At 35.0% G+C, this 24,624-nt stretch overlaps 1 long non-coding RNA gene and 2 pseudogenes across 1 annotated transcript; 1 reads left to right on the forward strand and 2 right to left on the reverse strand.

Moving 5' to 3' along the window:
- On the forward strand, window positions 1-23,784 carry LOC138925290 (uncharacterized). The gene is made up of 2 exons (XR_011441221.1): window positions 1-94; window positions 23,644-23,784. It is a non-coding gene; the product is annotated as an uncharacterized lncRNA (long non-coding RNA).
- Window positions 5,072-6,025, reverse strand: OR51L27P (olfactory receptor family 51 subfamily L member 27, pseudogene; annotated as a pseudogene).
- On the reverse strand, window positions 19,005-19,923 carry OR52S32P (olfactory receptor family 52 subfamily S member 32, pseudogene; annotated as a pseudogene).
- Window positions 23,785-24,624: the final 840 nt, after the last annotated feature.

The raw sequence follows: 24,624 nt of genomic DNA on the forward strand, positions 1-24,624 counted from the left end.
GTGATGGAAAAAACCAAGAAGAGTGCCTGTGATTAGCAGCTTCTGGAAGGAGCAGTTGTGTATGGATGGTAAACATGAAGAGACACAAAACTAGGTAGGAACAAGAGACACTGTTATCCAGAAACACTGTGGCAGTTTCCAAGAGAAATAGAGGCTATTTCCATAAGATTATGTCATTGCAATGGAACTGTCAATACTTTTAAAAGGTATGACAATGAATAACATGAAGAGTAAAAGTAGGAATCACTCATGGAGGCAAGACTTTCCGTGAATCTCATGGGTGGAAATCAGCAAAAAAAAATCAAATTTTCCTTTTTCCAGGATACATACATGCAATAGTTTCTCAGTCAATGGGAAATTTAAGTACTAGTTGTAGATTTGATTGCTAAAGGGTACAAAAAAAGCTTCTTCTCTAGCTTTCGTAACAGGAAAAAAATGATACCATATTTGTGTTTGCAAATAAAATAACTGGAAATTAGATCATACAATTATATCCTACAATAGTGCAGAGCGTAAATATTATGTAAGTAGTCAGAAAGTGGTATGAACAAATGAAGTGGAACATAAGGACAAGGAACACAAAATATTAGAGTGGAAATATGGGGAATGTGGAAAAAGGAATATATAAATATAAGTATATTTCTCATTTCTCAGCTATATAAATCTTTATGCTCCAGTGAACATTAAACAGTTTTGTTAGGTGATTGTTAAAGAATAAATTTCATAAAACCCCAGGGGCAGCATATAACTTCTAGGGCTATACGAAAGTGGAAAGGAATATTCTTGAACCTGTTGACAAGGCCTTCAGGAATTACAAAAGTTTAAATGTGACATAGTTACAGTGAGATGATGTATTAAAAGAAAAGTTGTTAATAATCTTGATTATCCTCCAAATCAAGGATACCTGCAATCTCATATTTAAATCCTCTTGAAGTTTTACTCCTTCCACAGGTATTCTATCCATTTGATGTTACCATAGAACCACCTTGATATTTTCTCCTTGATTCTATCGCATTTAAATTGGTAAAAATATCAGTTTTACGTCCAAGCTTCTAGTAAACAAAAACATGTCAACAATAACGGAAAGTTCCATCAAACAAAATTTTAAAAGCATCCTACAAGGTCTAATTCAGATATATATGTAGGGCACTGGCGAATGGCCTCGTACAGACTTGATCCCTTCTTCCTCTGTGTCCCCAAAAGTTCTAATGTCAATCTATATTACAGCTTTGTCACAAGTATCACTCATGTTTGCATGTTTATATTTAATTTAAAATGTCAACCACTTACCAAATGTCCATCAACAGGATAACAAATAAATATAGTTCAGTATATTTACATAGTAAAATGCTGTACATATGAACAGTCTGCAACTGCATGCCATAACATGGAAGAATATTACAAAATAATGATAAGAGAAAGAAGTTAACCATTTATATAAAAGTTGAAAACAGTAAAAACTAACCTATAGTCTAAGAAGTCAGGATAATTGTTACCTTGTGGAATATTGGAAGTAGGCCTGAGTGGGACTTTCAGGGAACCGATAATGTCTGTTTATTCATTTATATACTGGCTACACCAGTAAAATAAGTTAGTAAATAATTAATCAAGCTGCATGCTTATGATGTGCACTTTATTTGTGAATGTAAAAATTCTATCAAATATTCACAGAATATGAATCTTTTAGTAATAGAAAGGATATATATCATTTATTTTTGTATCTCCAGCATCACTTAGCATAGTCTATTGCATCAAGTAAGAAATTAATGTTAAAATTATTAATGACTATAAAGATATAGACCAGATATAATTTGTTCTCTAACTTTCTTGTTAATAATTTCATGCACGTATGCATTTTTCATTCGTTAAATAAATAATATTGAATGTGTTCTATGTGTGAGAAACTGTTCTGAAAAATTTTAAAATTGAGACTGTTGCAATTATGCATAATAAAATGTTATATATAATCTGATGCAGTGTTCATAAACAACGATATTCAAAGGAAAAAATTTCTAAAAATAAATTCACAGAACTATCCCACCAATAGCAAAATAAGCTCTACATCAATACTTGAATTTAATGTTGCAATCTACTATTAAAATTAATACAGAGTAGAACTTCTCAAAATTATAAGACATTCTGATTTATAAATACTTAGAACTGTAATAAGATCAGACGCTTTCCTTTAAATGTCATCATTGCCTTGTGTTCTGACATCTGTAACTGTAAAACACATTCTATAAGTACATTTTTGTAAGTTCTAGAAAGACAAATGCTGTGATATTGAACATCTCTGATGTTCTTTCTACTTCTCTGGTTTCATCTTCTTATTCTTCTTTAAAGACATTTGTTCTTCTGACCGTTCATTAAATATTGGCGATTCTTAACCTTCAGCTTCAGCTCCTGTTATTTCTCATTGAATTTAATGTCTATGAATAATCTCATCCACATCCATTGCTTTAATAGCAATCTTTATAATGAAGAATCCTAAGTATATATTACCAGCCCTCAGAATTATAGCAAGTTCAGATTCACATAACCAGATACCTCATGGGTAATTCCTTCCACTTTTTCTCTTGCAAAAATATTGCAAATAAAATATTTTTTCAATTGAATCCTCAACCCTGCTTCTACCAAACTCCACCGCTAACTTGATCTTACTTTTACTGTTGTCTGTCTCAGTAAATGTCATTATCACTCCATGATTTGGTCAATTCAAAAATATGAGCATGACCCTTTTCCCATTTCCACCTATTTTTTTTTTAAAGACAATTGATTCTATTTCTAAAAATATGGTTAAAATCAGCACACTTGAGTTCATCGTAATGGGGATGGTTCAAATCATCTTCACTTCTTGGGTTGATGATAGCACAGGGCTTTCTAGTGCTAGAGAGCATGAGCTCTGCAGTCAGACTAATTGTGTTGAAACCTAGCTTCATGATTTAGTCACTCTAGAGTTCGAGAAGAGCAAATTAAAAAGTATTACTGATTAGCTGTGTGAGCTTGCACAAGAACTTTAGCATCCCTATGCCTCAGTTTCCTCATGTAGAGTATAGAAATAATAAGCATAAATAAACCCTTACTATTTAAAACTTTAATTTTAGAACAGACAATTCTTCTAAAATACTTTGAGCCATGTTCCAAAGATACTAGCTATCCATCGTTCTTTAGACATTAGGCAGACTAATTTTTAAAAAATGTGCATTGAATGAATTCAGGCTGAAATCCAATTGCTTTTACTAGGATTATACAACCTTTCCTAAACATGATATTATTTTTTCCCTAAGTTTCATTATTAGTCTTCTTTCTCCCAAACTTACCCCATGTCTCCTCTCTTCCTCCTCTTTCCCTTCATCCATCACTGTGTCCTATGGATACACTGTGAGCTAGGAGACAGGGAAGACTCACCAGACTGAGTACCAGGATGGAATCCCATCTGTTTTGTCTCAATCTGCTCGGTCTTTGTGAAGGCATTGCTCTTTGCCAGGGAGGAGCTTTCAAAGAAAATCCCGTAGAGCCCGTTGTGGTAAAGGATACAAGGTCTCTAAGGATCTGACCCTGAGTCAAGAATAGACAGCCATGACTTCCAAAGAAATGAAGGCAGGAAAAAGTGAGGTTTCTTGATTACATTGTGAGACTGTTAAACTTTAGTGAACTTTTTCCATCTCAGAACGCACAGTGATCTATGGAGTTCATTCTCTCACTCACCATCCCAGATCACCATTTAGGGGCATAGTACAATATTCTGCTCGAGAACAAGAGCTCTCAAGTTAGAATGCTTCTGTTGTACCTGCTTTATGAATTTACGAAGTAAAGTGACATGGACAGATCATTGAACCTCTTAATTTTGTTTTCCTTTTTCTTTCAGTTGCTCCTTCTGTTTTGCTCCATCAAATCATTTCAAATTCACAGCTAATCTCAAATGTAATCATTTACTCTTTCAATTCTTTTTATTGATGTTTAACGTCATGATTAAATTTTGAGTTATGTCCAATAGGAAAAATTAACATAAAGTTTTGTAATGGAACCCTGTACACTTACCAACAACTAAGCAGATGCTAACATTGTGTCTTAAATGTTTCAAGGAAATCTACTTATTCTATGAAAAATAAAAACTTTATTGGTGCAGGTATGGTCTTACACAGCCTTTTTGACTTCTTTCTTCCTCGCATATAGTAACTAACCCATATATTTCAAAAGTTGGACTTGTAGAGGCTTATTTAATTCCACCAGGCTCTTTGTGGGTGTGTTACCAGTGCTGAACTCAGGACTCTACTTTCAAAAAGGGGACCAACACTTGGGGTTTAATGCTCTGTGGTGCTTGGAGTTTAATGCCATCTTGAATTTTTTAAACAATTTTATCTTTGAATTTATGTGCTGTAATAGAAATCTTACATGAAAATGGGGCAGTGGTTGGGACTTGGAGGCTGATTCATATATATTTATATGAGCTGTACCCTCCGCATTCCCCCAGAATGATTTCTTGGCCGCCTGCTGCCTTACCCCTGACCAGATATTGCTGCTGCTGCCCTTTGTCCTTGGCATGCTCCTGACCCTTATCCTATCCACACCCATAACCAATCCTCCAGTTTACAAGAGAGGGACCCATCTCCCTGTGCGTGTTTGCATTTACCCCACAGGTATCCCCATGCCTAAAAGAGAGCAAGATAAATGGGAAAATTAAAAATATCATAATTGTTAGAGAGACCACAGAAGAAAAATAAAAGCTCTTTTTTCCATGAATTTTTAGCAAAAGGCCAGGCAACTTTTAATTTGCATTAGGTTTCTCAAACTATACAGCCAGCAGCAGTTAAGATGCTGGCTCAGGCACAACATCTGTAACTTCAGGGCACTGTTACAGACTGAGTGTTTGTGTAGATGTTAAGGCAGGCTGTATACTCCCAGTGGACACCAACTCTCTCCTTTATGACATTTTTGTGTTGCTCTGTTAGCTCTTTTTCTGCTCTTTTCTGCTTTTGTAAGTAACTCTGGTGCCAACATACCAATAACAGACAAATCATTGTGTATTTCCATCATTAAGACTGATGCCATCATTGTCTTGAGGACATGTCTACATCACAGTAGATCTGATTTTTGGAGGAGGAAGCAGGCACAGAACTCCTGGGCAGATGTGCTTCATGTTCATACTATAGAGTATGGGATTGAGCACAGGTGGAACTAATAAGTAGATATGAGCCATGAAGAAGTGGATGAGGGGAGATGAGTGTTTGACAAATGATGGACAATAGCCCAAACACAGGTACATACAGAATGAGTACAGCACAGATGTGAGATGCACATCTGTTGAGGGCCTTAAACCTCCCTGCACAGGATGAAATTCTTAATATTGAATAAGGGATGAAAACATGATAGAAAAGTACCCAGAGAGTCCATGCCCCCACAACACTATGATCACAACCAATTCATATATAACATTAAACTTACTGTCAGCACAGGCAAGGCGGATCATGTCCTGGCGCAGACAATAGGAATGAGAAACGATGTAGGAGTGGCTGAAGGGAAAGAAAGGTAGGCAGGCCAGAAGGGAAATCACAGCAAAGGCATTCCTAAGCAGGGCTGCAATTCCAATTTTAGTGATAAGTCTTGGGGTGAGAATGGTCACATACTGCAGGGGGTGGCAGATGGCCACATAGCCATCAAGGGCCATGGCCAGGATCACAGATGACTCAGTGAAGGAGAAAGTGTGAATGAAAAACATTTCGACCACACAGATGTTGAGCTGGATCTCCCTGGAAATGGACCACAACACGCTGAAGAGTGATATCATTGTGGGCATGGACATGCCCATGTCAGGGAGAGAAAGCTTGGCCAGGAAGTAGTACATGGGCTCATGGAGCCTGGGGTCTGTCCGCACGATATGCAGGATGGTGCAGTTACCCATTATTCCAACCAGGTAGAGGAGACAGAATGGGATGGAAATCCAGTGGTGAAATTCCTCGTATCCAGGGATACCTCTGAGATAGAATGTGGAGGACAGGGAATTGCTGGAGTTTTAGGTTGCCATAGAGCTTCCTGTTAAACTACAAACCAGTTTCATGATCACACTCCACGGTGGAAGGCAGTGATAAGATCAGCATCTGTGTCAGGAAGAAATTAGAACAAGACTTCAGTCCTAATCTATAATCACTCCTAAATTCATCCCCACATTTTTGTTTTATCTTTCTTCATTTCATTGCTAAGTTTCATTAGTTAAGTAAACTATCCACTTTAAAACCACAAGGACCTTCCCTTCTGCTTCTCAGTTGTAGATCCATAAATATCCTCTCTGAATATGCACGATCTTCTTCTGAAGACACTACCCACAGCAGCACATACACAACCTCTTCTAGAAAACATTTTTAATTTTATAATTTTCTCTTGAAGCTTTCTTGGCCAGGGTTACTGGCCTTAGTTTACCCTTTTTTTTTTAAATGATTTCTGCAGTACTTTACATGAAATGCCTTTATTTTTCTGAGCCCAATAGCTTTTTCAATAGTACTAAAACACCATGCAAGATATATTTGCAGAATTCAGGCAAGTTTTGGTCTACATGGTTGCCGTTCTCACTAACATCTCCAACTGTATAATTGATGCCGCAGGCCTGGTATCCACAGATAATCAATTCTAATATCAATGGACCAGCATCCCCAAGAGCTTACAGGTTAAAGCAGACTTGAATAACATGCAAATTTTAAAAATTATTATATTAAAATATGTAGTTGTTATATATAATGCTCTTATTGTAATAAAATATATAATTTAAGCAAAATGCAATTGACGGTAACTCTGATTTTAAAGATTCAGAACTTTCTATTATGTTTCGGTACTGATAAATTAGAGAGACTGGTTCTACAAAACATAAAAAACAATAGACAGAAAGGGGTTGTGGAAAGAGAATAGAAATTCATGATTCAAAGCAAAAGAAAGAAAAAACAAAATAACAAAAAATTATAATGCTCAGAAAAAATCCCATTGGCATCTGACCTTGAAATCAAATCTTTTCTACTCAGACTAAATGAGAAAATATATTTCCCTCCACTAGAATCCAGTACGTCTTCTGTGGTCAAGAAAAACATCTCTGGAGGAAAGAAGATGAGCTGCCTCTCAAAATCTTACTTATTCTTCACTTGGCACGCATCCACACTCGCCAAAACTCTGTTTTGAGAATTTACAAACCATGGAATAAATTACCTCGCACTTTTTTTTTTTTTTAAGATTTTCTTTATTTTTCCTTTTTCTCCCCAAAGCCCCCCAGTACATAGTTGTGTATTTTTAGTTGTGGGTCCTTCTAATTGTGGCATGTGTGATGCCGCCTCAGCATGGCTTGATGAGCAGTGCCATGTCTGTGCCCAGGATTCGAATCGACGAAACCCTGGGCCGCCAAAGCAGAGTGCGCGAACATAACCACTTGGCCATGGGGCTGGCCCCTAAGTTGCTTTGCTTTTAAATTAATAAATCAGTTTGTAACCCTGTCTTATAAAGTCTACTTTGGCCTTTAAGGACATCAAATACTCTTCAATCTCCTCTAGTTCAATGTACATAAACCCTGGATGAAGAAGATATTTGTCTGGGATGGTTAATAATGACAACTATCTAGGAAATGAAAGACTCATAGTCAAAAAATCAAAGAAGTAAATTCCAGAGATAAATTCAGTCTTTCTGACTGTTCGTATTATAATTGAATTATACCCACATATTACGTGAACTGATACTTATGACCCTGCTATTTTCTTCAATCTGCCTGGCTTATTAGCTCCCCAAATTCTTGCTTATCTACCCCACCCTCCTTTCTACATTTGGCTCATTATTATCTTCAATATCCAGATTTTCCAATATTATCCTTTCTTTTTCTTGATTCTTTTCCAATTTCTCATCCATAATCCAAACTTATAAATCCGCCTTCTTATAAATCTGCCTTCTTTTCAACTCACTGATTAGTCAGTTCAGACCATTTCTCTGATTCTATAACCTCTCTCTCCCACTGCCAAGGAGGAGTAAATACAAAGTTTAATTGAAAACTGGAAGGTATCTGATCTGGAGACCAGTCTGAGGCATCTTTAGTCATTTCAATGACTTCTGAGTCAGATTTTAACGAGTCAGCTGTCCACCATCTCCCTTGTTCAGACTACTTTTCTGGTTCTGCTATTATATTGACCTAGGTTATATTCTGGTTCCAACACTTGTTCTCTCTTTAATTTTAGATAAATGACTTTTTTTCTCTCTGTACACAAATTTGCCTCCTGTGTAAACTGGAGATAATAACAATTTGACAGGATTATGCTAAAAATTAAAGGAGATATTGTGGGTAAAATACTTAGCGCAAAGCCTTATGTATCGTGACCATAAAACAATCATGGTGATGATGATGATGATGAAGATGAGAATGATGACGGCAACAACGACAATGATTCTTTGAAGGATAATTGTGGGGAGGAAGGTACTACGGGGAGACTATAGAGTATACTTCCATAGAGGAAAACACCGTGAGTGGTCATCTCACAAAATGATCTAGGTAGGCTCAGGATGGGAAGTGAATTATATCACTTTCATCTTCTTTTCATCCAGTGAAGATTCAGTATAGCCAAGAGATATGAATTGCTTCTTAATCTTTTTCTCTAACCAGAAATCTGTCTGATAATTATAATGATCTTACCTGTATACTTTCTTCTTTATTCAGTGCCAATTTGGGGGAAAAAAAAGATTCCAGAACAGAATGGGCAGTCTCACTTAGAAAAGAAATGAGACCTTTGAGACTTCTGTGAGCTAGGAATCTGAGCATCCGAGTTATTATTCTGAAGTTACCACAACATATATATTAACTATATACCACGTATTCAGTAGTATCTGGTCCGCCTATTATCCCAAAACCCCTTATACTGATCTCCAGAGCAGTATTTCCAACAGTCTACTGCATATCTTTGATTGTATATATAAAAGGCACAACAAACATCACATGGACAAAAATGAATTCTTGATACCTGCCTTACTATTTCCATCTTAATAAATGCAACTCTTACCATACAGTTGGTCAAAACTAGATATTGTCCTCAATTATTCAAATCTTTTTGCCCTTATCCAATTCATCAACATATGCTTTTGTTTCTACATCTGAAGTATTTTAATTTATTAACTTCAGCTCTTTACCACTGTCATGATTTTTCTTTTAAAATATTTTAGTAGCCTCTTGACTCATCTCGTTCTTTCTACTTATGCCATTTCCCCCAAATCAATATCCTTATAGGTGATAGTGAATTATTAAAGACATGGGCAAGTAAAGTTATTCCTGTACTTGAAATGTGTTAATTGCTTCATATTGCTCCCAGAATAAAAGGAAACCCATTGCCATTACTTATAATTTTGCTCCAATGCCCCTTCCTCCTGACTTTTGTGTTCCCAGGCGTAAACCCCCAGATGACTCTCTGGTAGCTTTACTATTTCTGACCTCAAAACAAGTTGTTGCCGCCCTTGTACACTGAACTACAGACATTCTTTCCTCCTGTTATATAACAGTTCGAGCCTCTTTCTCACCATCTGTTCAAATATTCTCTATCCACTGATCTTAAATAGCCAACCACATCTCCTCTCACATTACTTTATCACATTACGTTTTTTTTTCCTTACAAAACTCACTCATTTTTCACCTCACCAGAATCTTCTATCTCCAATTATCCAAAGCCAATCAGTTTTCTTTGGCCCATATTTTCTTCCTTCCTTTCTATTTACAAATCGACAGATTTCTTTTCTCCAGCTCTGCTTTGCCCTCATCCTTCACAAGAAACTTACTCAAGTCTGTAGGCCACTTCTGTTTCCCCATCACTTAATTAATTTTCACTGCTTTGCATTCTTGCTTACCGAGTGCTCTAGTTGAAGGTGGTGTTTCCTAAGAGGTATAGAAGGTTATCAGTTTATATAACTGTGATAAAGAAGTTTCTAATTTTGTTTCTGATTATTTTGGGGCCCTGGAAGCCTGAAGGAACCATCGTTACTACTATTGCACTAAGAAGTAGGGGCCTGTGGGCCTAAGGGATGAATGTTGCTCAGGATAAGACAGTGGGAATTTCCATAGGAACGGAGAATGCCCAAGGGAGGCTTAAGTGGGATGGTATCAAGGAAACCCTGACTCCATCTCTGATGGCAAGCAAGCTTAGATACACAATGAGGGTGGATGTCTTCCAGCTTAGTAACATCCTAAATAAAATAAAGAGATTATGGAACTAAAATGGACACTAGAACTGGGCAGGTCCTAGAGGCTACCTGCCCTATAGGATGGGATCTCATAGGTATCTTCCCTATGTGTAAATGTGAATTAGAAATAGGTATGTTCTCAGAAGAACTAACATAGGTTCAAATAATCTCAAATTGTGAGTTGACTAAGAAGATTGAGATTGTTAGTGCACATAGCTACCTGTCAGAAGAAAAGCATAAATCCTCTAAACTGGAATAGCATTATACAGCATTATCCTAGGCCTAAGATCGTTTCTACTTTATTTTGTAAAAAATATTCGGCATTAGCATAACCAAGCAGGGAAAAGAACAAATAGATGTGACCTTAAAAAAAAAATCAAATAATAAAAAAACAAGAATAAACATAGGGGACTCAATAATATGGTTTTCATATGTCTTTTTAATAAGCATGATTAAACATACTGGAGGAAATGAAAGATAAGATTGAAATACTCAGAAAGAAACTGGAATATTTTTTCAAAGATTCAAATGGAAATTCTATGGCAGAAAAAATTTTAAAACCAAAGTTAAGAAATTAAGAGTCTTTACTACAATACTGTGAGGAAACTATATAATTGAGAAGCTAAGTAAATGTCCAAAGTTATGGGATTCTTAAGTAGTAAAGCCAAGATTTAAATATACAATCAAGAATTATAGCTATTTTTTTTACCTTTATTTATAGTTCTAAATGCTGCCCTTTTGGTCTTTTATGGAGGCTTCATTACATAAGTGTGGTTGATTAAGTCTTTGGCCATTGGTTATTGTTTCGACTTCCAGCCTCTCTCCCTTCCCAGGAAATCAGGGCATGAGACTGAAAATTCCAACCTTCTATTCATATCTGGTTCTCCTGACAGCAAACCCCCATCCTTAGGTGTCGTCCAAAAGTCACCTCATTAATATAACAAGAAACACCTTTATTGCTCAGAAAGTTCCAAGTGTTTTGGGAGTTCTGTATCAGAAATGATGATGAAGACCAAATATTTATTTCTTATTGTAAATCACAATATCACAGTCCCCCAAATATATCCACATCCTAGCCTCAGGAACCTGTGAATACATTACTTTACGTGGTAAAAGGAAATTTAGGTTGCAGAGGGAATTAAATTTTATAATTATCTGACCTTAAAACAGATTATTCTAGATTATCTAGGTGGGTTCAACATAATCATAATGGTATTTAAAATTGGAAATGACAGGCAGCAGGAAAGAACGTTAGAGGGATAGTATATGAGAAAGAATTGATCAGCTGCTGTAGACAATGCTTGTGTCCCTCCAAAACTCGTATGTTGAATTCTTATTCCCAAGGTGATGGTATTTGGACATGTGGCCTTTGAAAGGTGATTAGGTCATACAAGTGGAGTCCCCATGAATGGAATTAACACCCTTTTAAAGGAGACACCCGAGAGTTCCCTGACCCCTTTCGTCATGTGAGGACGCAGTGAGAAGACAGCCATCTATGAAACAGGATGTGACTTCTCACCAGACACTAAATTTGCTTGTACCTTGATCTTGGACTCCCCAGCCTCCAGAATAATGAGAAATATAGTTCTGTTGTACATCAGCCTCCCAATCTATCATATTCTGTGGTAGCAACCTGAAGGAACTAAGACATCAGCTATTGCCAGCCTTGGAGATGGAAGGAGGCCATGAGCCAAGGAATGCGGCCAGCCTCTAGAAGCTGAAAAAGAGAAGAAAACGGATTCACCTCTAAAGTTTCTAGAAAAGAATGCTATCCTGCTGACATCTTGATTTTAACCCAGTGACATATGTTTTGAATTTCTAAATATGGAACTGTAAGATAAATTTAATATAATTTTTTTAAATAAATAAATTTGTTTTAACCAGTAATTTTGTGATAATTTCTTATGGCAGCAATAGGAAACTAATACAACTTCCATAGAATTCAATTCATATATAGAATATTTGGAAAAAGACAGTAGACTTGCTCTAATTAATATGTGAAAACTCTGTACATAAAATTACAGAAGATTATTTCCAGCAGATTCTCCCACAAAAACTGGTACATAACAGGTCATAAAGCAATAATTAAATTATCACTAATGAAGAAATATAAGAAAATGAAAAAATTTGGATATATTAGAAGATCAATGTAAAATTGTCAAAAAACATATATAATAAATTTTAGAAGAAAGAAATCTATGAGGGGGTGAAATATTTGAAAAATAATGGCTAATAATTTCAAAATATAAGAAATATAAAACTTCAGATTTTATAGTACCTCGAAAATAATGTTTTCTTAAAAATTATAATATTGCAGAGATAACTAATTACAATCAAATTTCTATCAATGTCACAGCAAACATTCTAAAATTTCTGAAGAGTAAAATTATATCACTTACACAGTGATAATTATCATATTGGAATTAGAATTTCCAAAGAGGCACTAAATCCAGTATACCATTAAAGCGGTATTTGCAAATACTTGCAAGAATTCTCACTTACTGACAAGAGTTTCTCACTGTGTGCTATAGATTTTCTAAATGTATGCAAATAGTAAACAGCTATAAAAAGACCTCCCTCATTATTTTCACTTTTTTATGTTGTTAATCCCTTTTCATCTAATCTGACTGATAACTACTTGAAGGAAATAAACACTTATTTTCTCTGTTTTCTTTGTGTATTTGAGATCCTTAAATATGTGATAGTGATTACCATAACTTGGTAGAAGAAGGATTGAGAAGGGATGCAAATGTATTTATGTACTCCCAGTCAATTAAAAAAAAGCTAACTATTGACAATCCAGTAATGTGCTTATCTTTTTCTGTAGCTATGTTTTGCCACACAAAACAAAACAACAAGTAATTGAATTTATTCACATATGGCTCCTTAACTGAAACAGCAGCTGTGGGCTATCCTGATCATTAGCCACTGTATGAGGTTCCCTTTTGTTATTTATCCTGTTGGATGATGGTCCTCTGATCTGTAAATATGTGCAAGTTTGAAGGTCTTCAATTTTGGCCACATTTTGCCCACAAAATGAAATGGCAGTCAGAAATACAAAGGAAGATAAACAATGGAAATATAGAACAACCAGAAAACAAGAGATAAAATCGCAGTATTAAGGCTTCATATATCAATAATCTCTCAAAATGGAAATAGGTTGAATTCTCTAATCAAAGGACACAGAATAGCTTCAAGGATTAACAAAGAAGACCCAACAATATGCTGCCTCCAGGAAACACATCTCAGCTCTAAAGACAAACATAGGCTCAGAGTGAAGGGATAGAAGATGATACTCCAAGCAAGTGGTAAACAAAAGAAAGCAGGCGTTAACATACTTGTATCAGACAAAGCAGACTTCAAGATAAAGAGAACAATGAGAGACAAATAAGGGCAGTATATAATGGTAAAAGGGACTTTCCATCAAGAGGACATAACACTTGTGAATATATATGCACCAGCACAGGAGCACCAAAGTATATAACGCAAATATTAACAGATCTAGAGGGAGAAATTAACAGCAACACACTAATAGTAGGGGATCTCAACACTGCACTTACATCAATGGATAGATCATCCAGACAGAAAGACAACAAGGAAACAGTGGATTTAAATGAAATACGAGATTAGATGGACTCAATAGATATACAGAGAGCATTCCATCCCCAAAGAGTACAATACACATTCTTCTCAAGTGCACATGGAACATTCTCAAAGATAGAACATATGTTGGGAAACAAAGCAAGCCTCAACAAATTTATTTATGTACTGAAATCATATCAAACATCTTTTTTGACCACAATGGCATCAAACTAGAAATCAGTTACAAGGAAAAAACTGGGAGGATCCCAATATGTGGAGACTAAACAGTGTACTACTGACCAACCATTGAATCAATGAATAAATCAAAGGAGAAATTAAAAAATACCTGGAGACAAATGAAAATGAAAATACAACATACAACTATTATGGGATGTTGCAAAAGCAGTTCTAAGAGGGAAATTCAAACCAATTCAGGTCCACCTCAACAAACAAACAAACAAATATAAATAAGTAATCTTAAACTATCCCTAAAAGAACTAGAAAAAAAGAACAACGTCCAAAGTCAGCAGAAGGAGGGAAATAATAAAAATTAGAGTAGAAATAGATGAAAGAGAGATTAAAAAAACAGTAGAAAGGATCAATGAAGCTAACATCTGGTTCTTTGAGAAGATAAAATTGACAAACTCTTGGCCAGATTCACCAAGGAAAAAAAAAGAGAAGACTCAAACAAATAAAATTATAAATGAAAGAGAAGAAATTACAATGGATGCTACAGAAATAAAAAGGATAATAAGAGACTACTATGGAAAGCTATAAGCCCACAAATTGGATAACCAAGAAGAAATGGATAAATTCTTAGACTCACACAACCTCCCAGAAATGAATCAAGAAGAAGTAGAAAATCTGCATAGATCAATCATGACTAAAGAGATGAAAACAGAAATCCAAAACTTCCCACAAAACAAAATTTCAGGACCAGGATGGCTTCTCTGGAGAATGCTAGCGAACACTTAAAGAACATTTAATACCTATTCTTGTCAAAGTATTTCAAAAAACTGAAGAAGATGGAATGCTTCTTAAATTATTCTATGAGGACAAAATTACCCTGATACAAAAATCAGACACAGACAACACAAAGAAGGAAAATTACAGGCCAATATTGCTGAGGAACATAGATGCAAAAATCCACAAAAAATATTGGCAAACTGAATATAGCAATGCATTAAAAGGATTATACACCATGATCAAGTGAGTTTATACCAAGGATGCAGGGATGGTTCAACATCTGCAAATCACTCAGTGTGATACACCACATTAACAAAATGAAGAATAAAAATCAAATGAACATCTCAGTAGATACAGAAAAGCATTTGACAACATCCAACATCTATTTATGATAAAAACTCTAGTAAAATGGGTATAGAAGGAAAGTACCTCAAGATGCTAAAGGCCTATATGACAAACTCACAGCCAACATCATACTTAATAGTGAAAAACTAAAAGCCAAGACAAGGGTGCTCACTCTCACCATTACTATTCAACAGAGTATGGGAGGTTTAGGCCAGTGCTATTAGGCAAGAAAAAGAAATAAATGAATCTAAATAGGAAGAGGTGAGATGAAACTCTCACTGTTTGCAGATGACATGATTTTATATGTAGAAAACCCAAAAGAATCCATGAGAAATAATCAACTACTATAGAAAGTTGCTGGGTACAAAATAAACTTACAAAAATCAATTACATTTCTATACACTAATAACAAATTAGCATAAAGCAAAGTCAAGAATACGATCCCATTTACAGTCTCAACAACAAGAAAAGAATAAAATTTATAGGAATAAATTTAACGAAAGAGGTGAAAGACCTATACATTGAAAAATATAAGACATTATTGAAAGAAATTAAAGAAGATATAAAGAAATGGAAAGATACTCCATCCTCATGGATTGGGATAATAAACATAGTTAAAAAGTCCCCATTACCTAAAGCAATCTACAGATTCCATGTAATCCCAATCAGAATCCCAGTGACATTCTTCATGGAAATAAAAAGAATCCTAAAATTTGTCTGGAACAAGGAAAGACTTCGAATAGCCAAAGCATTCTTGATTAAAAAAAATAATAATAATAAGCTGGAGGCATCACAATACCTGACTTCAAAATATACTCCAAAGCTTTAGTAATAAAAACAGCATGGTACTGGCACAAAAACAGACACACAGATCAATGGAACACAATTGAAGGCCCAGAAATAAAACCACACATTTAAGGTCAGTTAATCTGCGACAAAGCAGCCAAGAACATACAGTGGAGAAAGGAAATTCCCTTCAATAAACGGTGTTGGGAAAACTGAACAGCTATATGCAAAAGAGTGAAAGTAGATCATTATCTTGCACCATACACAAAAATCAACTCAAAATGGATTAAAGACTTGAATATAGTCCTGAAACCATAGAACTCCTAGAAGGAAATATAGGCAATACACTCTTTGACATCATTTTTAACAGCATCTTTTCAAATCTCATGTCTACTCAGTCAAGGGAAACAAAAGAACAAATAAACAAGTGGGATTACATCAGAATAAAAAGTTTCTGAAAGGCAAAGGAAACCAGGAACAAAGTGAAAAGACAACCCACCAGTTGGGAGAAAATATTTGCAAATCATACATATGACAAGGGGTTAACTTCCAAAATATTTAAATAATTCATGCAACTCAACAATAGAAAAACAAACAACCCCATCAAAAATGGGCAGAGGATATGAGCAGACATTTTTCCAAAGAAGATACACAGATGGCCAACAGACACGTGAAAAGATGTTAAACATCACTAATTATTAGGGAAATGAAAATCAAAACTCCAGTGTGATATCACCTTACACTGGTCAGATTGGCTAGAATTACCAAGACAAAGAATAACAAATGTTGGAGAGGATGTGGAGAAAAGAGAACCCTCATACATTGCTGATGGGAATGCAAACTGGTGCAGACAATATGGAAAACGATATGGAGATTTGTCAAAAAGTTAAAAATAGAAATACCATATGATCCAGTTATTCCACTGCTGAGTATTTATCCAAAGAGATTTACGCACCTCTATGTTCATTGCGACATTATTCACAATAACCAAGACATGGAAGCAACCCAAGTGCGCTTCTATGGATGAATAGATAAAGTTTTGGCATATATATACAATGGGATACTACTCAGTCATAAAAAGGAGGAAATTATCCCATTTGCAACAACATGGATGGACCTTGAGGGTATGGTGTTAAGCGAAATAAGCCAGACAGAGAAAGACAATTACTGCATGATCTCACTCGCAGGTGGAAGATAAACAAAGACATGGACAAAGAGAACAATTAGAGGTTACCAGAGAAGAAGGGGGCACAGGAGTGGGCCTAAGGTATAAAGAGGCACATATGTATTGTGACAGATAAAAATTAGACTACTGGTGGTGTACATGATAAAGTCTATACAGAAATTGATAAAAAATAACGTACAACTGAAATTACACAATGTTATAAATCCTTATTATCTCAAAATAATACTTGCAACAATAATTTTTAGCTACATATTTATTGCAGGACTTCTCAGAGCTCCTAATAAACAAATATTCAGTTGAAATTTTAAGATGATATTGGCTTCAGAATGCGTTTAGACCATCCCATGACACTCATATTCTGTCAAACACACTTTAGGAAAACAATCCTACTTATTTTTATTGCAATTTATTTTTGTTTATGATTTTAACATAAATTCCTAGAGGGAGTTTGTATTAATTAACATCACGCCCTGAACTTCACACTAAAAATCTTGTCAGGTTTGATGAGAATTTAATGTGTTAATATATGTCAAGAACTGAGGAGAGACTATGAGACTGATAGCACTATATAAGCATTAGATGTTATTATACTGAAAAAAGTGTTTATATGTCCGAATCAACTTTATCAAATTACTGGAGCGAATTGTTTCTACCCTACTTTTGATGTTCATGTATTGTAAAACCGACCTTTTTTCCACATCCTTATTCACTATGTGCTGTGGATAAGCTGTAGATGTGAAAATTGATGAGAAATTTCGTATGAATAAACTTAGTTTAATTATGACATCCCCACACCCACACATACATGCTTCCTGATAGTGAGACTTTCTAAAGAACTCATTTCTTCCCTGATGCTCCTCCATGTGGTAAGTCTTTCTGTTCTGATGAGGAATATGTGCCAAACTCTGGGGTTTAGTTAGATGGTTCAGTGACTCTCTAACCAAACTAAGTCCTCCAAAATAGTTTTCATCACTGAGAAAGATGATATTTTGAACTCACATCTGCCACACCATTTTTTAATCTCAATCTTTTCAGGAATTATATGAGATAGAAAGGATATATATGTTATGTGTACCTCTGAGACTTAAAATTGCTTATAAACTTTGCCTTAGGCATCTCTGTATCCCCAGTGAATTCTGGTCAATAATTAAATGTCAAACCTCACTGCAGTTTTGTCTTCTCTAGAATTTCATTTACACAGAGTCATGCAGTATGGAGTCTTTTGTGTCTGAGTCTTATCAGTTAGCATAATAACTATGAAATTTATTCATAAGAACCTACAGAATATCAAAGAAAGCAATGGAATTTAATGACAGAGAGAAAAGATGATAAGCTACAAATTAATGAAAAATTGGCCAAAAACAGACTTCTCAAAGTAATAATAGATTCCAGAAGACCGTTGGATAATGACTTCATAAGACTGAGGAAATGTAGTAACTGGAGAATGAAATTGTGTATCTAGGAAGGTATAATTTAAGAAGAGAGTGAAATAAAGAAAATTTTAAATGAACAGATAATAGAGAAGTTAGCACCTAGAGACTCTCACTAAGTGCTGAAATCTGTACTTAAGACAGTAGGACAGTCAGTCAGGAAGCAAGGACTGGGGTGATAAAAGATAAATTTCTAAGCTGGTACTAAGTCTTAAATAGTAAACCAAAGATATGTGATTATATATCATGTTGATTTAAAATTTCTCTTGCTTTTAGCCTCAGATGATTCCCCATAGTTTTTTTTTAAGGAACCAATACTGTAATATTTTGACAAAGAGAGATAGTTGACAATGTGTCTGTTTCAATGTAATAATTGTTACAACGTACAATATATCTTTGGATAAGTTTCTTCCCATAGAGAAACTTTAGACTTCAGACAAGTGAAAAAGGATCTTGAAGAAACCACACACTCAAAAATAGATAATACAACATTTGTTCAGATATTGCTTACCACCAAAAAGGATTTAGTTCAGAGGCTTTGAAAAAATGAAAAATTTAAGGAATCTGTCCTGTATCTTCTTGGTTCTTATTCCATAGATGATAGAGTTCACCATGGCTGGGAGCAGAATATAGGTGTTTGCCACAAATAATTGGACATGGGGAGCCACACAGTGCTCAAAATTGTGGGTGAGGAAACAGAAGGCTGGAACATAGGACACTAAGATCACACAGACGTTGGAGCCACAGGTGCCCAAGGTCTTGAGTCAGGCATCCTTGGATGGGAGATAGAAGACAGTGTGGAGTATAAGGACATAAGAATAAATGATCAATATTAAGGGCACTCCTCCCATAAAGAAGACATCAATGAGGCTTTAGGCTCTGTGGATTCTTGTCTCAGCACAGGCAATCTTGATGAGGGCCATGAACTCACAGTAGGTGTAGGAAATAATATTGATTCTGCAGTAAGAAAGCCAACATAGCAGGAAGGGGTGAGGACTGAGAAGTGCTGTGCTCCAGAGTACAATAGCTAGACCCATCCCCCAATTACAGAATATGTCAGAATAGCTGAATGTCTTGATGAATTACAAATGGCTACATGGAACACTTGGGTGAGGCAGGCTTCAAAGGGAATCTCTCCATCATGGAACCAGATGAGGCTGAGATGTTGGGCACAGCTGTAGTACACACAGTGAGATCAGCCATAGCCAGCATGCAGAGGAAAAGGTACATTGGTTCATGGAGGTTGGAGTCTGTCTTGATGTTAAAGAGGAGAGAGCAGTTCCCTGGTAAGGCCAAAAGGTAGACCATACAAAAAGGAATTGGCATCCAGATGTAGGCAGCCTCCAACCCAGGAATGCCAATGAGAATGAAAGTTGCTGGATGGACAGTTGTCTTATTCTATGCTAACATAACCAGCATCAGATGTTTTATCTTTCTTTTCATGGATTTTTATCTAAAACAAATAAATAAGAACTAATAAATTTTGAAACCTCTGATAAGTGGAGTAAACCAAAGTGCGGGAAATTGCAGTTCACGGAATAATTACAATGTCTGTAAATAGTTAGAGAGATTACTTCATCATCTGACTGAGAGTCAGATATTATTTCAGAGTTACAATTTTCAATGTGGCTGATCTATATGTGCTAAGCGAGGGAAAATATCTAGGTACAAAAATCAGATTTAAATATACGAAAATTCAAAATCTTCCACTGAGAAGAAATTAATGGCAATTGAAAGTAGAAAAATGTATGAGAGTCATTGTTTTGGATGAATTAGCAAGAATAGCACAGTCGTAAGATTTTACATGGTGAAATGAGAGGGATGATAGAATATTTTGAATAGAAAATTTATTCTTTTTTTATTTTCCACTTTTTAGATTTTAGTTGTAATAGTTTGGGTACATGCTGAATTACAGTGTGTGACTTTGAAATTGAAATACCAAAATTTGGAAAGATGTGTCAATTTTTGTGAAAGGATGAGAAGGAGGTTCATTCACACCAACGTGGGACACATTCAGGATGGTGACAGAAGTGGGTCTGATGACAACGTGTCAGGAAATGAACAGCTTGTTGCATTGATCATGACTCTCTGCTGGCCCCAGAATTTGTGTTTACTCTTGACCTCAGCAGGCAAGAATTACAATATGATGACAAACTGTATTCTGAGCTTCATTCACTTTCTTACACATATTCAATTAGTCAAAACAACTTTTTGATTTGCTCTGTGGATTAAGTTCACTCCATAGGCACTCTACTTCATCCAAGCTTTCCTTCGTAATCTTTCCTTTGCTCTCCACACTTCTCGTGTATTGATTTATCCCTACCCCCACCACATACTGAGATTTACTGACTGCACTTGTTCCATTTCTTAATAATATTAGAGCAACACTTTAAAAGTTGATGCTGCTCTCCTCTTAGAAAGTTTATGTTTCCTTTTCAGAAACACAATTCATACTGTTCTTGTGACACTTATTTTACTTTACCCACTATTATAGTTACTTATAGGTTATGGAGTCTTTGTGATCAGGAAATATTACCCTTAAATCAGTGTCCTTTGAAGTAGGAATTGGACTATCTATAGGAGACTGGGCTATCAACACTGAATTACAATCAGGAAAAATAGTTTTGCCTCTTAATCTGTTGTTAAAGTTTCGTACTCAAAGTTTCTACTTTGGCTAGGTGGTTTTCAAAATCTCTAGTGATGGATATTTTCCTTTGAGCATGGAAACAGCTACGCCCTTTTCTAAGGATCTTTAGAAAGTTTATGTAATGACATTTCTGAATTATGGAATAAATTGGGATAGAAAAGTAATACAGGAACACCAGATTATTAGGAAGTTATGTAATAATGTAATACTTAACATATGTAAATGCTTACCATGATTGAGTTAATTTCCTGAGAACGTTTCATGTATTAACGCTTAAATTTCATTACCATTTTGAGATGAGGAGAATTTAAGTAACTTCTGTAAGTTTAAACAGCTGGTGAGTGATAGACCTTGCTTCTGTCCTACACACTGATTTTAGACCCCTTATTCTTAAGTGTAATGATAAATTGCCTTATCGATATGACAGTCTTTTTGTACTTGTGTATGTAAGAGAGAAGATAAAGATTGCTCTGTATCTAACATTAGAAAATATCATGACTAATTTGATTATGAATACTGACTAAAAAGCCCCTCTATTCTTAAATTTGATAAAGAAACCATTCCAAATCCAACCTTTCTCTTCCTAATTAGCCCTCCCCCAGTGCACTTACTGTCAACACACAAGAGATCTTATTTCAGAGAGAAAATTAGCATTTGTCACCAGATAAACCTCTCTCCCTCTTACCCTGTTCTGCCATTAAGTTTACGTCGATACTCATGGAGTTAATACATTTTTACATACTTTCCCTTTTTTTGTCCTAAAATTAACCTTTATATCCTTTTATCTATATTTTTGGTTCCATCAACAGTCTTATATGTCTCTTGCACTTTAACCTTCACTCTTTCTATTTGTTCCATCCCTCTACACAGTTTAAATATATTTTTCCAACAGAAAACGGGTAGACAGATTGTGTAGAGAAAAAAATTCACACTGAAGTGAATGCAAATGTCCCATCATTTAACATAGATGTTATCCTTACTTGTAATCGGGAAATTAAAAATTAAAATCAATATGATACAAATCATACATTAAATATTTAAACAACAGAATATTGAGATTGTTGATAACAAGCATTAGTGAGGTTTGGGTTAAAAAGCAACATGCACAATTGGTAGGAGAAAGCTGACCCAAGTTTTTGAGGAAAATTGTGTAGTAACCATTCTTACTAAAACAAAATTTTTGACAGATCAATTTAACTTCTCGCCATCCTAGGAAATAAATAAACCTAGAAGTATATACAGTGATTCTCATTGTCAAGGTGCTTATAATAGAAGAACAATTGAAGCATTCAGAATGTCCATCAATAAAGTAACATTAACTTAAAAAATACGTGGCTTGTTTATATTATGGAGTACTCTGAAGCACTCAGGATAAATAAAATATGTTTATATACTAACATAAAAAGTATACAAATTAAAAATGAAACAAGTTTAATCTTTCCATTAACATTGAAACATGCAAAAATTAAACATATATTTTTGTGTATAGGTGTGTGTTTGCATATAATATATAAACACATTTATGCTAAGAATTTTATAAACACAGAAAACAATCTAAAAGGATATACACTTAACTTGGGAGTCTAAAATGTATGATGGATGAAAAGAATATATTCAGAGGATAATTTAGCTGTATCACTATGGTTTGACTTTGTAACAATGCCAATGTGGTCTAGATATTCATGTGTTACCTATATAGTTTAAGGTAAATAAATAATACAGAGTTACAATGGTATTAATCACACAACATACAAATTAAGGAATTACAAATGAGATGTGGCCTTCCATGTCTTGTAAAACCTTAAAGAATTTTTCTAACTTCTTGAAATACCTTTCCCCATATCTCTCTGCATAGAGAACTGGTTGCCTACTCAGTTCATGGAGATGGTGACCCTGTGTCTTTGTTCTTCATGGTATTTCTTCACACATAAAAACCTTCAGCAACTTGGTTAGAATTGAAGGCTCTGCTCACATACCAGCTCCTCTGAGATTATTTTTCTAGCTTCCTTGAACCATCATTGATGCCTCTCCTCAGTATCCCTACACTATGTGCACTTACCTATCTTCAATCTCTTGTCATATTGTATTTTATATTTCTACATGTCTTTCTCCTTTATTATATTTCACATTATTGCTAGGAAGAGATTATATCTTTTTATATATTTGCTTACTTTTCCAATGAATGAAAGAAGAAAAAGAGAAAAGGAGAAAATTACGCGGGGGTTATTATTTTTCTGGTAAATAATTCCAATATAAATTTAAAGCAACTAGTGAAATCCCCATAAATTTATTATAGTCCACACTAATTCCCAAACACTATAATGGATTAACAGTTTATACTACTTATACTGTTTTATACTATTTATTCCGCTTATATTATTAAATCTTTTAATACTATTTTTATAATATTTATACTATTTATTTATTTTATAATATTGAATCTTTAAGACAAGCCCAGGGATTGGTTTACAACAAAATTGAGTTCTATCAGCATTTCTCTCTTTGTCTGACTATAGGATACACAAATAAAGAGGAATGAAGGATAAGAAACTCACATCTGCTTTTGAAGAGGAATAAAATAGAAGACCTATAATATCTTCTGGCTAAATTCTACATCCTTATCCATCTCTTGCAAAAATAAAATAAATCAACATGAATGGAGTGTCTATTAGGTACTATGTTATTTACATCTCAGGCATTATTGTATTGAATTCTTAAGGACGTTTTTATGTAGGCAATCATACATATAATACAGATATGAAAAAGAAGTAAGAATGTTCATTTTAATACTTACAAGCTATTCTACTACGAATTCATGGAGCTGGAATCTGTCCCAAGTATCATTACAAATTTTTTAGTCTTTACATTAACCACTATGAGATGTGTACTCCACAGGGTTTTGTAAATGCAAAATGACATAATGCATTCATTATGGCTTTGAGCAGCATGAAACTTTGCTCGAATATCATAGATTTGCACAGAATAGATGACTGATACATCTGCACTCCCATCTTTTCCTGCATCAGCCTTCCTCTGATGTACTTTAAGCACAGAAGCCCATGCACAAGTTGTTCTTAAGGAAAGTTGCAGGCTAATCTCAACCCATAAAAGAGTAAAACAAAGACAGTCTATCCAGGGGCCACCAACCCACAGAATTCTTTTTTTGAATGTACACTGTGATGCATATATGTTGCTGGAGAATTCCCCTCATCTATTTACTAACACATACATCATCTGACATATTTATGTATGTCTTAAGTATGAGTCTTGTGTAAGCTACATATATTCAGCAGAGCACCATTATTTGGAGATTTTATACTTGCAAATTTGCCCACTCCTTAAAATTTATTTGTAACTCAAAATAAAAACTCATGGCACTTTCACAGTCCTTTGCAGACATGCAAAGAGCTGGGAAAAATTTGAGTTGCCTGACATGCTCATTCCCAGTTGAGGTTGAACAAGGTGAGACTCTCGCTTTTTGTTTCAGCTCTCATATG

The sequence above is a fragment of the Equus caballus genome, chromosome 7, assembly GCF_041296265.1.
Source record: "Equus caballus isolate H_3958 breed thoroughbred chromosome 7, TB-T2T, whole genome shotgun sequence".
NCBI lineage: Eukaryota > Metazoa > Chordata > Mammalia > Perissodactyla > Equidae > Equus > Equus caballus.